Source organism: Eumetopias jubatus, unplaced genomic scaffold (genome assembly GCF_037043125.1).
Source record: "Eumetopias jubatus isolate StellerSeaLion01/CBP00866 unplaced genomic scaffold, mEumJub1_p1.0 scaffold_11, whole genome shotgun sequence".
NCBI classification, from domain to species: Eukaryota; Metazoa; Chordata; class Mammalia; order Carnivora; family Otariidae; genus Eumetopias; species Eumetopias jubatus.
Genome location: NW_028274817.1, coordinates 67,792,125 through 67,807,456, shown reverse-complemented (window position 1 = coordinate 67,807,456; position 15,332 = coordinate 67,792,125). Strand labels below are relative to the sequence as shown.

General features: G+C 37.5%; 1 pseudogene; it reads left to right on the top strand.

Moving 5' to 3' along the window:
- Positions 1-2,390: 2,390 nt before the first annotated feature.
- On the top strand, positions 2,391-3,606 carry LOC114207551 (glyceraldehyde-3-phosphate dehydrogenase pseudogene; annotated as a pseudogene).
- The last annotated feature ends 11,726 nt before the right edge of the window (positions 3,607-15,332 follow it).

The window sequence follows — 15,332 nt, the reverse complement described above, 5'->3', positions numbered from 1 at the left end:
GAAGTCATTACTAAATTCACCCAAGCAAGTCTTAAATGATAGCCAGAAAACCCTGTCTTGAATGAACACTGAAATGTCCCTAATGAGAAAAGCTGTCCTCCAAAATAGGGTGACCTTGGGCATTGTAACTACTGTGAAAGGAGGAATCTGTTCCATTATGCAAACAGAATGTTGTATGTTCATATTTGGTGAGTCTGCTAATGTATTATCATTATTAAATCATATGAGGACACAAGTGAATGCCATGAGTAATATGATCCCCAGACAAGGGGACTTAATAAATCAAATCAATGGATCAGATGATGGGGCTCTTGGTGGAAAAAAATATTACTTATTTTGGGAATCATTATCTTACTCTATGTTTTCTCTTGAACGTTCCCATACTGGTGCTATGGTATATGCCTCTCATGCAGCCAGATACCCATAAAATGAGTCAACTCCATACTAGTGAACCTTGCTGACCACTCAGGGCACATTGTGGAAGAGGAAGGACATGTAAGATTATAAGAGCCTGTCACAAGGGGTGCAGAGTTGGAGGAGGTCATCAAGAGGGCATGGCCACCAGTTTAACCACAGGCAGACCCAGGCAATCAGAGATTCCTCATCCCTCCCCTGTCTTTAGAATGTATATTTGGCTCACTGTTCTCATCGTGGGAGTCATCATCAAGGACACAGCCTTGAGAGAGCAATGTGTTATTGAGATCATCTGGACGGTATATGTGCCAAACCCTGTTAAGGCCTCTATATAAACTTCTAAAATTCTAGCAGGTGGATGCAGTGATCTATTCTTCTTGTGGCCACCCAAGACAAAACTTATATGTAAGTTCCTTTGTTATTGAAAATGCCACCTACCAATATGGAATGGTCTACCTCTTTCTTTGATCTCTCTTTGCCCTCCAGGTATAGGGGCCAGTCTACAAACCAACAGTTGGAGATTTCAGTAGACCTCTCTCAAAAATTAATAGAACAACTAGAAAGAAAATCAACAAGGGAGGATATAGAATTCAACAACAGTATCTAATCAACATTTCCAGAACACTTCAAACAATAGCAAAATGAATATTATTTTCAACTGCCTACATAATATATACCAAAATAGACTATATCCAAGGTCATAAATCAAACCTCAACAAATTGAAAGTAATCCTAGAGTGTGTTCTCCAACTACAATGGAAGAAAACTGGAAATTAATAACAAAAACTTAAGAGGAAAAACTTCAAATACTTGGAATCTGAAAAATACACTTCTAAATAATCAATGGGTCAAAAAGGAAGTCTCTAGAGAAAAAAAAATATAGTAAACTGCATAGAAAAGAATATATTCCATATTAAAATTCATGACACAAAGTTAAAGCAGTGGTGGGGGGTAAATCCAATAGCACTAAATGTATACAGTATATGAGAAAAATAATAAATCAATAATCTAAGTTTCTACCTCAAGAAACAAGAAAAAGAAGAGCAACATAAACCCAAAGCATACAGAAAAGATAAAATAATAAAAACAGAAATTGATGAAACAGAAACCACCAAAAAATAAAGAGCTCACTCTGAAAAATGTCAATAAAATTGACAAACCTCTAAAAACTCTGACAAAGAAAAGAGAGAACACACAATTTACCAATATTAGAATGAAACAAGGGACTATCATTACAGGCTCTGCAGATATCAAAATAATAAAGATATAATACAAACAACACTGCACATAGAAATTTAAAAACTTAGATGAAATAGATCAATTCCTCAAAAAATACAAACCACAATTCACCCCAAATGAAATATTATTTGAATAGCTCTATAGCTTTTAATGTAATTGAGTTCACACTTTGAAATGCCCCCCAAAAGTCTCCAAGTGCAGATAGTTTCACTGGAGAATACTAGCAAAGGTTTAAAGAATTAAAACTAATTCCACGTAATATCATCCAGAAAACAGAGGAGGAGATAACACTTCTTAATTTATTTTACAAAGCTAGAATCCTGATACTAAGACCAAACATGACAGAAAAAGAAAACTATAAAACAATATCCCTACAAATGTAAATGTAAAAAATCCTTAGCAAAATATTAGCAAATAGAATTCAGTAATATATAAAAAAGAATCATACATCATGACCAAGTTGGGTTAATTCCAAGGATGCAGGGCTGGTATAATATTTAAAAATCAATCAGGATGTCACCAAGATGACCCAGCCTCCATTCCCCCAACAAAGATCAACAATTAGATAGCTATCCACAAACAAAAATAACTCTGAAATAGGTCAAGAGTCCACTTAAGAAGCTTCAGCAACCCAGTGCAACAAAACCCTGAAAATAACCACATAAAAAGTGTGGAACCAGGCTCTCTGCTCCTCCCCGTTTGACAGACAGCCGCGAATTCTGGTGCAGTGCCAGCTGCATCCCTGAGACACGATGGTGAAGGTCGGAGTGAACAGATTTGGCCGTATTGGGCGCCTGGTCACCAGGGCTGCTTTTAACTCTGGCAAAGTGGATATTGTCGCCATCAATGATCCCTTCATTGACCTCAACTACATGGTCTACATGTTCCAGTATGATTCCACCCATGGCAAATTCCACGGTACAGTCAAGGCTGAGAACGGGAAGCTTGTCATCAATGGAAAGTCCACCTCCATCTTCCAGGAGCGAGATTCCGCCAACATCAAGTGGGGTGATGCTGGTGCTGAGTATGTTGTGGAGTCCACTGGGGTCTTCACCACCATGGAGAAGGCTGGGGCCCACTTGAAGGGCGGGGCCAAGAGGGTCATCATCTCTGCTCCCTCTGCCGACGCCCCCATGTTCGTGATGGGTGTGAACCACGAGAAGTATGACAACTCCCTCAAGATTGTCAGCAATGCCTCCTGCATCACCAACTGCTTGGCTCCTCTGGCCAAGGTCATCCATGACAACTTCGGCATCGTGGAGGGACTCATGACCACCGTCCATGCCATCACTGCCATCCAGAAGACCGTGGACGGTCCCTCTGGGAAGCTGTGGCGCGACGGCCGAGGGGCTGCCCAGAACATCATCCCTGCTTCCACTGGTGCTGCCAAGGCTGTGGGCAAGGTCATCCCTGAGCTGAACGGGAAGCTCACTGGCATGGCCTTCCGTGTCCCCACCCCCAACGTGTCTGTCGTGGATCTGACCTGCCGCCTGGAGAAAGCTGCCAAATATGATGACATCAAGAAGGTGGTGAAGCAGGCGTCAGAGGGCCCCCTCAAGGGCATCCTGGGGTACACTGAGGACCAGGTCGTCTCCTGCGACTTCAACAGTGACACCCACTCCTCCACCTTCGATGCTGGGGCTGGCATTGCTCTCAACGACCACTTTGTCAAGCTCATTTCCTGGTATGACAATGAATTCAGCTACAGCAACCGGGTGGTGGACCTTATGGTCCACATGGCCTCCAAGGAGTAAGAGCCCCCTGGACCACCAGCCCCAGCGAGAGCAAGAGGAAGAGAGAGGCCCTCAGCTGCTGGGGAGTCCCTGCCCCAACTTATCCCGCAAAACACTGAGAATCTCCCGACCTCCACCGTTTCCATCCCAGACCCCCTGAAGAAGGGGAGGGGCTTGGGGAGCCCTACCTTGTCATGTACCATCAATAAAGTATACTGTACCCCCCCCAAAAAAAAGTGTGGAACCAGACCTTTGCATTGCCGGCATCTTCCCTTCCACCATGCCAGCAGTGCTCAGCCCCAAGAGGGAACTCTCCCATTTGAAAGAGTAACCTCAGTGGGAAAGGGAGAGTGGAGTGAACAACCAGCTTCCCCAGGCTTTCAGAGCACTGCACAAAGAATCCATTTCATTTTCACCCCACCCAGAGACTGGCAAAGCTGAGATGTATAGAGATGACCAGGAACAAAGAAGGGCTACCAGTAACAGTCACAGAGCAGGAGTGACTGGTTACCAATGACCTACTTTGCAGAAACCACAACAGTTTTTGCCAGTAAAGAAAGCAACAGCCAGCACAGCCAACGTGATCCCCCCCTGTAGATTTCATGAGTTTTTGCCCCACTGGTATTCAAGTTGACAGCTTTTTCTGGGACTGAATTTGGTCCTATATACTGTTACTTTCCTACACCATTGGGCTGACCCAAAACCTGCATGCCTCTGGTTCAACCCGCATCACTGGCTTCCACTGCCAATAGCCATTCACACACCTACGGGGAGACAGTTTAGCCAAAATACTGCATGCCAATAGCCAGAACTCATGCACCTGGTTTGGGGCCCAGATCCAGCTCTGTCTTCTGTCACTGGCTTGCACCAATGGGCTCACCTAAAGTTAGCCCTTCCAGCTATGTACTTGCATGCCACCAGCCTGATCCCCATTAACAGCATCCACTGCCATGTGCATGTCTGCAGAATGACCATGCCTCCACAGGAGTGCATGTGGATGGCCAGGGCTGGCCCAGGTAGCTGCTTGTAGGCTGATTTGGACCTATCTCCTGTCACTGTGCTCACTTGCAACTAAGCCCTCCAGCTGTCTCAATACATGCTTCCATTGTCATTGTCAAAAATGTAGACCCCAATGGCCTAAACAAATGAGTCACACCCAGACCTGGAGCTGCAACACTCCCCTGTACTTGGTACTCTGCACCCCTAGACATATGGCCACAGCACACTCCAGCATGCCATCACCCACAGGTGAAGGTCTTTTCTACTGAAATCAGTCCATAAAGGTTGGACGAAGTGACTGCTTCTTCAAGTTTTCAGACAACTATACAAGACTCCAGGGATCAAGAAAAATCACAGAAATATGACAATACCAAAGGGATACGGTAAGCTTTCAGTAACTAACCCCAAAGGACTAGAGATATGTGAAGTGCCAGACAGATAATTCAAAACAATTGTTCTAAAGATTTGCAGAGAGTTACAAGAGAACACAGATAAAAGATTTTAATGAAATCAGGAAAACAATACAAGAACAAAATGAGAACTTCAACAAGGACATAGAAAACATTTTAAAAAACAAAAATTTTACAGCTGAGTAATACAATGACTAAAGAATTCAATAAAGAGCTTTAAATGCAGACTAGACCAAGCAAAAGAAAGAATTAATGAGCTCAAAGACAGATAATTTGAAACTATTCAGTCAAAGGAGCAAAAAGAAAAAGGAATAAAAAATGAATGGGAAGAGAGGAAGATAGCGGTAGAATAGGAGGACCCTACACTCATCTCCTCCCACGAACACAACTAGATAACTATCAAATCATCCTAAATACCCCAGAAATCAACCTGAAGACTAACATAACAAACTCCACAACTAAAGGCAGAGAAGAGGCCACATCAAAGAAGGTAAGAAGTGCAGACAAATGGTTTAGGGGAGAAATGAATCACAGGTGTGGTGGAGGGGAGGGAGCCATGGTTGGTGAGAGGAGCAAGAGAGAGAGAGGAGCACACAGGGGAATGAACAAGGAGAATGTTTCCCCAAACCCATTGGCTTGGAAAATGACAGGGGAAACATTAGTTTGTACAACCAGTGAGACTTAAAGCCTGGAGTCAACAGACTTGGCAGGGGTAGAACTAGGAGGGCACTGCACTGCTCTTGGAAAGAAGGCAGGCAAACAACCCAGAGACAGACAGCATGGAAACAGTGATCTGAAGAACACCTGGGGCACACAGCAAGGAGATTATTCCATGCTCTTGGATTGCATCTTGAGAGGCAGCATTCTTTGAGATGTATCTTCAGGAACAAAGGAGCTGGCTGGCACCATTTCTCTCCCCCACCACTCAATATAAACACAGAGCCACGTGTGGGAAGCAGCACAGCACTCTCACTGACTGCCTAACTTGCTTACACCAAGCCACACCCCTCCCCATGCTCTCCTGGAACTGCCCTTTTCAGCCAAACTTTCCTCAGTGCAGTTGGCCCCTCCCCAGAATACCAGTACAATCCCCTACTCAAACCCCATCTCCCAGTCAGAGAGTTCTACAGGGCCTCAGTTCTAGTGGAAGTAGTATGAAGTCTCATTTAACAAGCAGACCAGAACACACCTAGTTAAAACTAGCCACATTCAGGACAGGGACCAAAATTACCCACAGCAAACAAGGAGAGTCTCTGCAGACCTGAAGGATAGAAAAGCAAAAACACAACAACAGAATGCATGCAACACACACTAGAGACAATCACTGAAGTGCCAAGCTGTGGGCATTTCCTGACCTCTTCTTTACAAGGCCATTACTTTCAGGATCAGGAGACATAACTCACTTTTTCAACACACAGAAGAAGGCAGAGACTTAGACAAAATGCCAAGGTGGAGGAATTTCTCCCAAATAAAACAATAAGAAAAAGCCACAGATAGAGATCTAAGCAAAACAGATGTAAGTAACATGCCTGATGGAAACTTTAAAGCAAAAATCATAATATTCACTGGGCTTGAGAAAAGAAGACATCAGTGAGACACTTACCAGAGAGATAAAAGAGTTAAAAAAGAATTAATCAGAGAAGAAGAATACAATAAACAAGATTGGGAAAGGCTTGATATAATGCACAGCATGCTGGAAGAAGCAGAGGAATAAATTAGTGACATAGAAGACAAAATAATGGAATATAATGAAGCTCAACAAAAGAAAGAAAGAATTATGCAACACAAAAATAGACTTAGGGAATTCAGTGACTCAATCAAATGTAATAACATTCATATTATAGGAGTCACAGAAGAAAAAGAGAGAGAAAAGGAAGCAGAAAATTTATTTGAAGAAATAATGGCTGAAAACTTCCCTAATCTAGGGAGAGAAAAAGACATCCAGATCCATGAGGCACAGACAATGCCCAATCAAATCAACAAAATCAGGCTAACACCAAGACATATTGTAATTAAATTTGCAAAATATAATGATAAAGAAAAAATCGTACAAGGAACAAGACATAATAATTCCTTAACATATAAGGGAAGACCCATAAAGTTAGCTGGGATTTCTCAACAGAAACTTGGCAAGCCAGAAGTAAGTGACATGATATATTCAAAATGCTGAATGGGAAGAATCAGCAGCCAAGAATACTCTCTCCAGTAAGGTTATCATTCAGAATAGAAAGAGATAAAAAATTTCTCAGGCAAACAAAAACTAAAGGGCTTAGTGGCCACTAACCACCCTGCATGAAACATTAAAACTGACTCTGAGTACAAAGGAGAGACCAAAAATGACAAAGATAAGAAAGGATCAGAGAAATCTCGAGAAACAATGGTAAAACAAGTAATAAAATGGCACTACATACATATCTATCAATAATTACATTGAATGTAAATGGACTAAATGCTCAAATCAAAAGATATAGGGTGCCAGAATGGGTAAAAAAAAAAAAAAAAATCTATATGCAGCCTTCACGGGAATCATTTTAGACATAAAGACACCTACAGGTTGAAAGTGAGGGGAAAGAGAAACATTTATCATGCAAATGAATATCAAAATAAAGCCAGAGTAGCAATACTTATATTGGACAAGCTGGACTTTAAAACAAAGACTGTAATAAGACACAAAGAAGAGCACTATACCATAGTAAAGGGGACAATCAAAAGAGAAGATCTAATAATTGTAAACATTTATGCATCCAACATGGACAACCAAATATATAACAATTAATAACAAGCATGAAAGAACTCATTGATAACACAATAATAGAAGGGGCCATTAACATCCACTTACATCAATGAAAAGATCATCTAAGCAGAAAATCAACCAGGAAACCATGTCTTTGAATGACACACTGGACCAGATAGATTTAACAGATATATTCAGATCATTCCATCCTAAAATAGCAGAATACACATTCTTTTTAAGTGCACATGGGACATTCTAGTGGTTCTAAGAGGGAAGTGCATAGCAATACAGGCCTAACTCAAGAGCAAGAAAAATTTCAAATAAACAACCTAACCTTCCACCTAAGGGAGCTAAAAACAGAACAAATAATACACAAAACCAGTAGAAGGAAGGAAATAATAAAGATTAGAGCAGAAATAAATGATCCAGAAACTAAAAAAACAATACATTAGATCAATGAAACCAAGAACTGGTTCTTTGAAAATATCAACAAAATTGATAAACCTCTAGATAATTCCTTGTAAAACAAAAAAAGGACACAAATAAACAATATCACAAATGAAAGACAAGAAATAACAATTAACACCATGTAAATACAAACAATTGTAAGAGTATATTATGAAAAATTAAATGCCAACAAATTAGACAACCTAGAATAAATGGATAAATTCCTAGAAACATATAACCTACCAAAGCTGAAGTGGGATTATATAAAAAATATGAGGAGACCATTTACCAGCAGTTAAATTGAATCAGTAATCAAAAATCTCCCAACAAACAGAAGTCCAGGACCAGATGACTTCACAGGCAAATTCTACCAAACATTTAAAGAAGAGTTAATACCTATTCTTCCCAAACTCTTCCAAAAAATTAAAGAGGAAATCTTCCAAATTCTTTCTATGAGGTTAGTATCACCCTGATACCAAAACCAAATAAAGACATCACAAAGGGGAGGGGGGACTACAGGCTAGTATCTCTGATGAACATAGATGCAAAAATCCTCAAAAAATTACTAGCAAACTGAATCCAAAAATACATTTTAAAAAATACACCATGATCAAATGGACTTTCTCCCAGAGATGCAAAGGTGGTTCAATATTTGCAAAACAATCAACATGATACAAAACATCAATAATGAAAAATAAAAACCATATGATCCTTTCAATGGCTGCAGAAAAGCATTTGACAAAGTACAACAGCCATTCATGATAAAATCCTTCAACAAAGAAGGTCTAGAGGGAACATACCTCAACATATTAAGGATCTTATATGGAAAACCCACAGCCAATATCATACTCAATGGGGAAAAACTAAGAGATTTCCCCTTAAGGTCAGGAACCAGAAAAGTATGTCCACTCTCACCACCGATATTCAACATAGTATTTGAAGTCCTTGACACATCTCTTAGACAACAAAAAGAAATAAAAGGCATCCAAACTGGTAAAGAAGGAGTAAAACCCTCACTATTTGAAGATGATATCATATTCTATATAGAAAACTATAAAGATTCCACCAAAACACTACTAAAACTGATAAATGAATTAAGTAAAGTTGCAGCATACAAAATCAATGTACAGAAATCTGTTGCATTCCTATACAATATTAATGAAGCAGCAGAAAGTGAAATTAATAAAACATCCCATTTAAAATTGCACCAAAACAATAAAATACCTAGTAATAAGCTTAACCAAAGAGGTGAAAGACCTGTTGTCTGAAAATCATAAAACATTGATGAAAGAAATTCAAGATGATGTAGAGAAATAGAAAGATATTCCATGATCATGGGTCAGAAGAACAAATATTAAGACATCTACACTACCCAAAGCAATCTACTGATTTACTGCAATTCCTATCAACATACCACCAGCATTTTTCACAGAGCTAGAACAATCCTAAAATATGTATAGAGCCAGAAAAGACCCTGAATACCCAAAACAATCTTGAAAAAGAAAACAAAAACTGGAGGTATCACAATTCCAGACTTCAGGTTATATTACAAAGCTGTAATGATCAAGACAGTATGGTACTGGCATAAAAATAGACACAGAGATCAACAGAACAGAATAGAAAACCCAGAAATGAACCCACAACTATATGGTCAACTAATCTTCAACAAAGCAGGAAAGAATATCTAATGGGAAAAAGACATTCTTTTCAACGAATGGTTTTGGGAAAACTGGACAGCAACATGCAAAAGAATGAAACTGGAACGCTTTCTTTCACCATACACGAAAATAAACTCAAAATGAATTAAAACCTAAATGTGAGGCCTCAAACCATAAAAATCCTAGAATAGAGCACAGGCAGTAATTTCTCAGACATGGATCATAGCAACACCTTTCTAGATATGTCTCCTGATCCAAGGGAAATAAAAGCAAAAATAAACTATTGGGACTACATCAAAATAAAAGGCTTTAACACAGCAAAGGAGACAATTAGCAAAACTAAATGGCAACCTACTGAATGGGAGAAGATATCTGCAAATGACACATCCAATAAATGGTTAGTATCCAAAATATATAAAGAACTGATATAACTAAACACCCAAAAACCAAATAATCCAACTAAGAAATAGGCAGAAAACATGAACAGACATTTCTCCAAAGGAGACATACAGATGGCCAATAGACACATGAAAAGATGCTCAATATCGCTCATTATCAGGGAAATGCAAATGAAAACCACAATGAGATAGTACCTCACATCTGTCAGAATGGCAAAAATCAAAAACACAAGAAACAACAAGTGTTGGCAAGCATGTAGAAAAAAAGGAACCCTCTTGCACTGGTGGTGGGAAGGCAAATTGGTGCAGCCACTCTGGAAAACAGTATGGAGGTTTCACAAAAAGTTAAAAACAAAACTACTCTAGCATCTAGCAATCACACTACTAGGTATTTACCCCCCAAAATACAAAAAGTTAACTCAAATGGATACATGCACCCCTATGTGTATAGCAGCATTATTTACAATAGCCAAATTATGGAAGCATCCCAAGTGTCCATCCACTGATGAATGGGTAAAGAAGATGTGGTATATGTATACAATGGAATATTATTCAGCCATAAAAATGAATGAAATCTTGCCATTTGCAATAACATGTATGGAGCTAGAGAGTATAATGCTAAGCAAAATAAGTCAGTCAGAGAAAGACAAATAACATATGACCTCACTCAATGTGGAATTTAAAAAGCAAAACAAATGAGCAAAAGAAAAAAAGAGAAAGAGAAGACAAACCAAGAAACAGACTTTTAACTATAGAGAAAAAACTGATGGTTACCAGAGGGAAGATGTGTGGGTGGATGGCTTAAATAGGTGATGGGGATTAAGGACTACAGTTGCTGTGATGAGCACACAGTGATGTATGGAATTGTTGAATCACTACATTGTACACCTGAAACTAATATAATACTGTACATTAAATATACTAGAATTAAAATTAAAAATGGAGAAAAAAATTTAATAATTTTATATTAATAAATAATTTCAGTAAAGTTGCAGGATACAAAATCAATGTACAAAAATCAGCTATTTTTCTATATACACTGACAACAAACTATCTGAAAAAGAAGTGAAGGAAATAATCCCATTTACTATAGCATCTGAAACAACAAAATATTTAGAAATAAATGTAGCCAAGGAGGTGAAAAATTGGCATACTGAAAAGTATAAAACACTGGTGAAAGAAATTGAAGACACAAGTAAATGGAAATATATCCTGTGTTCCTGGTTTGGAAAAATTAAGTTTATTCATATATCTACAATACACAAAGTGATAATACAGATTCAGTGCAATCCCTACCAAAATCTCAATGGCATTTTTCATAAAAATGAAAAAAATCCTAAAATTTATATGGAACCACAATAGACCCTGAATAGCCAGAGCAATCTTGAACAAGAGGAACAAAGTTTCAGCCATTACACTGCTGATTTCAAAATATACTAGATAGCTGTAGTAATCAAAACAGTATGGTACTGGCAAAAAAAAAAAAATCCCAGACATATAGAGTAATAAATCAGAAAAGAGAGCCCAAAAATGAATTCATGGATTTACGGTCATCTGATCTTCAACACAGTTGCCAAGAACATGGAAACCATATTCTCTTCAATAAATGGTGTTGTGAAGCTGGATAACCGCATGAAAAAGAACAAAATTAGACCTTTTTCTCATGTCATATACAAAAATCTACTGAAAATGGATTAAAGCTTAAATGTAAGATCCAAAACTATAAAACTCCTAGAAGAAAACAGGAAAAAAAAAAACTTGACGTTGATCTGGGCAATGATTTTTTGGATTTGGCCCCAGAAGCACAGTCAAAAAAAAAAAAAATAGACAAGCAGGGTTGCATCAAACTAAAAACCTCTGCACAACCTGGAAATAATAACAAAATAGAGATAACATTTGGAATGGGAGAAATATTTGCAAATCATACATCTGATAAGGGGTTAATATCTAAAATATATAAGAAACTTAAACTATTCCATAGCCAAAAATAACATAAAATAAAATAAATAACCCAAATAAAAATGGGTCAAGTGTTCATATTACCCAAATCAATCTACAGTTTCAGTGGAACACCTACCAAAATACCAATTGCATTTTTTTTCACAGAACTAGAACAACTATTCCTAAAATTTGCCTGTAACTGCAAAAGACCTCGAATAGCCAAAGAAATCTTGAGAAAGAACAAAACTGGATATATCACAATCCCAGATTTCAAGATATACTACAAAGTTACAGTAATCAAAACAGAATGGTACTGGCACAAAAATGAACATATAGATCAAAGGAACAGGATAGAGAGCCCAGAAGTAAACACCCATATGGTCAATTAATATGTGACAAAGGAGGCAAGAATATACAATGGGAAAAAAACAGTCTCTCTAATAAATGGTATTGTGAAAACTGGATAGCTACAAGCAGAAGAATGAAACTGGAACACTTTCTTATACCATATACAAAAATCAACTCAAAATGGATTAAAGACCTAAGTGTGAGACCTGAAACCATAAAACTCCCAAAAGAAAATATAGGCTGTAATCTCGGACATCAGCCTTAGCAACATATTTATGGATATGTCTCCACAGGCAAGGGAAATGAAAGTAAAATTAAACTATTGGGACTACACCAAAACAAAAAACCTTCACACAACAAGCAAAACCATCCACAAAAAAGAAAATAAAAGGCAACCTACTGAAAGGGAGAAGATACTTGCAAATGATATATCCTATAAGGGGTAATATCCAAACATATACAGAATTTATACAACTCAACACCAAAAAAAAAAAAAAAAAAAACAAGAAATTTGATTTAAAAATGTGCAGAGGACCTGAATAGACATTAAAAAAAAAAGACATACAGATGGCCAACAGACACATTAAAAGATGGTCAACATCACTTATCATCAGGGAAATGCAAATCAAAACCACAATGACATATCACTTCACACCTTTTAGGATGGCTATTATTAAAATGACAAATAAGTTGGTGAGGATATGGAGAAAAGGGAACATTTATGCACTGTTGGTGGGAATGCGAATTCAAGCAACCACTGTGGAAAGCTGCAAAAAGGGTTCCTCAAAAAAATAAAAAATAGAAATACCATATGATCCAGCAATTCCACTCCTGGGTATTTTTCCAAAGAAAATCTGAAGAGATATAGTCACCCCTATGTTCATTGCAGCATTATTTATGATAATCAAGATATGGAAGAAACCCAAGTGTCCACTGATAGATGAATGGATAAAAAAGATTTGGCATACATACACACACACACACCAAATAATGGAATAATACTAAGCTATAAAAAAGAATGAAATCTTGCCATTTGCAGTAACATGGATGGGCACCGAGTGTATTATTTTAAGTGAAATAAGATAGAGAAAGAGAAATACCATATGATTTCACTTACATGTGGAAGGAATCTAAAAAACAAAATAAATGAACAAGCAGAGTCTTAAATACAGAGAACAAATTTGTGGTTGCCAGAAGGGTAGTGGGTGGGGTGATGGGCAAAATAGATGAAGGGGATTAGGAGGTACAAACTTCCAGTTATAAAATAAGTCATGGAATTGGAAAGGACAGCATAGGGAATATAATCAGTAATACTGTAATAATGTTGTTTGATGACAGACGGTGACTACCCTTTCTTGGTGAGTAATGTATAGATGTGTCAGATCAATACATTATACACTGGAAACTCATATAACACTGTATGTTAATTATACTTCAATAATAGATTTAAAAATTGGGAAGCATGGGTAAAATAAAGGGGATTAAGAGTACACTTATCTTGGGGCGCCTGGGTGGCTCAGTCGTTAAGCGTCTGCCTTCGGCTCAGGTCATGATCCCCGCGTCCTGGGATCGAGCCCCGCATCGGGCTCCCTGCTCGGCGGGAAGCCTGCTTCTCTCTCTCCCAATCCCCCTGCTTGTGTTCCCTCTCTCGCTGTGTCTCTCTCTGTCAAATAAATAAATAAAATCTTTAAAAAAAAAAAAGAGTACACTTATCTTACTGAGCACTGAGATATGTATAGAATTGTGGAATCATATGCATACCTAAAATTAATATAACATTGTGTATTAATTATACTTGAATAAAAATTTTAAAAAACATATATACCATATAAACTGTAACCCAAAGAGAGTGAAGGTGGCTATAATAACAGAAAATAAGTCAAACATGTTGCACGAGACAAAAAGGACATAATATATTGCCAGTATTCAATTTGTCAAGAAGATATAACAATTAAAAACATATACACCAAATATCAGGGCTCAAAATATATGAGGCAAACATTGACAGAATTGAAAGAAGAAATACACAGCCCTTCAATAATAGTTGGAGATTTTAATACCCCACATTCAGAATGCATAGAATAATCAGACATTGTATAAATAAGAAGACAGAAGTCTTGAACCACACAATACATCTACTAGACCTGACATATACATAACAGTCCATGAAACAACAGCAGAACACACATTCTTCTCATGTGCACATGGAACATCTTCCAGGATAGATGACTTGTAAGTCTACAAAACAATATTAACACATTTAAGAAGACTGAAATCATGCAAAATATTATTCTGGTCACAAAGGGATGATACTAGAAATCAATATTAAAAAAAACCCAGAAAATTCTCTAATATATGGAAATTAAACAACACTCAAAAAAGCACAAGGAAAATTTCAAAAATATTTTGAGAGTATCAAAACAAAACATATAAAACAAACTTAGAGGATGCAGTGAAAGCAGTGCTAAGATGGAAGTTAATAGATGTAAGTGCTTATATTAAAAAAGAAGAAAGATCTTAAATCAACAATTCAAATTTACATGTTAAGTAACTAGGAAAAAAAGAAAAACAACCCAAATCTAGCAGAATAAAGAAAATGATAAAAAGTGAAGTAGAGACAAGTGAAATAAATGAGAGGAAAAAAAACAAGTAAATCAACAAAACCAAAAATTGGTTCTTTGAGAAGATCAACAAATTTGACAAACCTTTACCTATGTTGACTAAGTAAGAAGAGAAAAAAATTAAAATTGTTAAATCAGCAATGAAGTGAAACCTTACTACTGATTTTTCAGAAATAGAAAGATTGTAGAAGAGTACTATGAAAAGTTGTCTACCAAGAAACTGGATAACCTAGATGAAATGGACAAATTTTTAGAAACACACAATCTACCAACACTGATTCATGAAGAAATAGAAAATCTGAATAGACCTATAACTAGTATGGAGATGGAATCAGTAATCAAAAACCTCTCAAGAAAGAAAACCCCTGCATCATATGGCTTCCTTGAGTA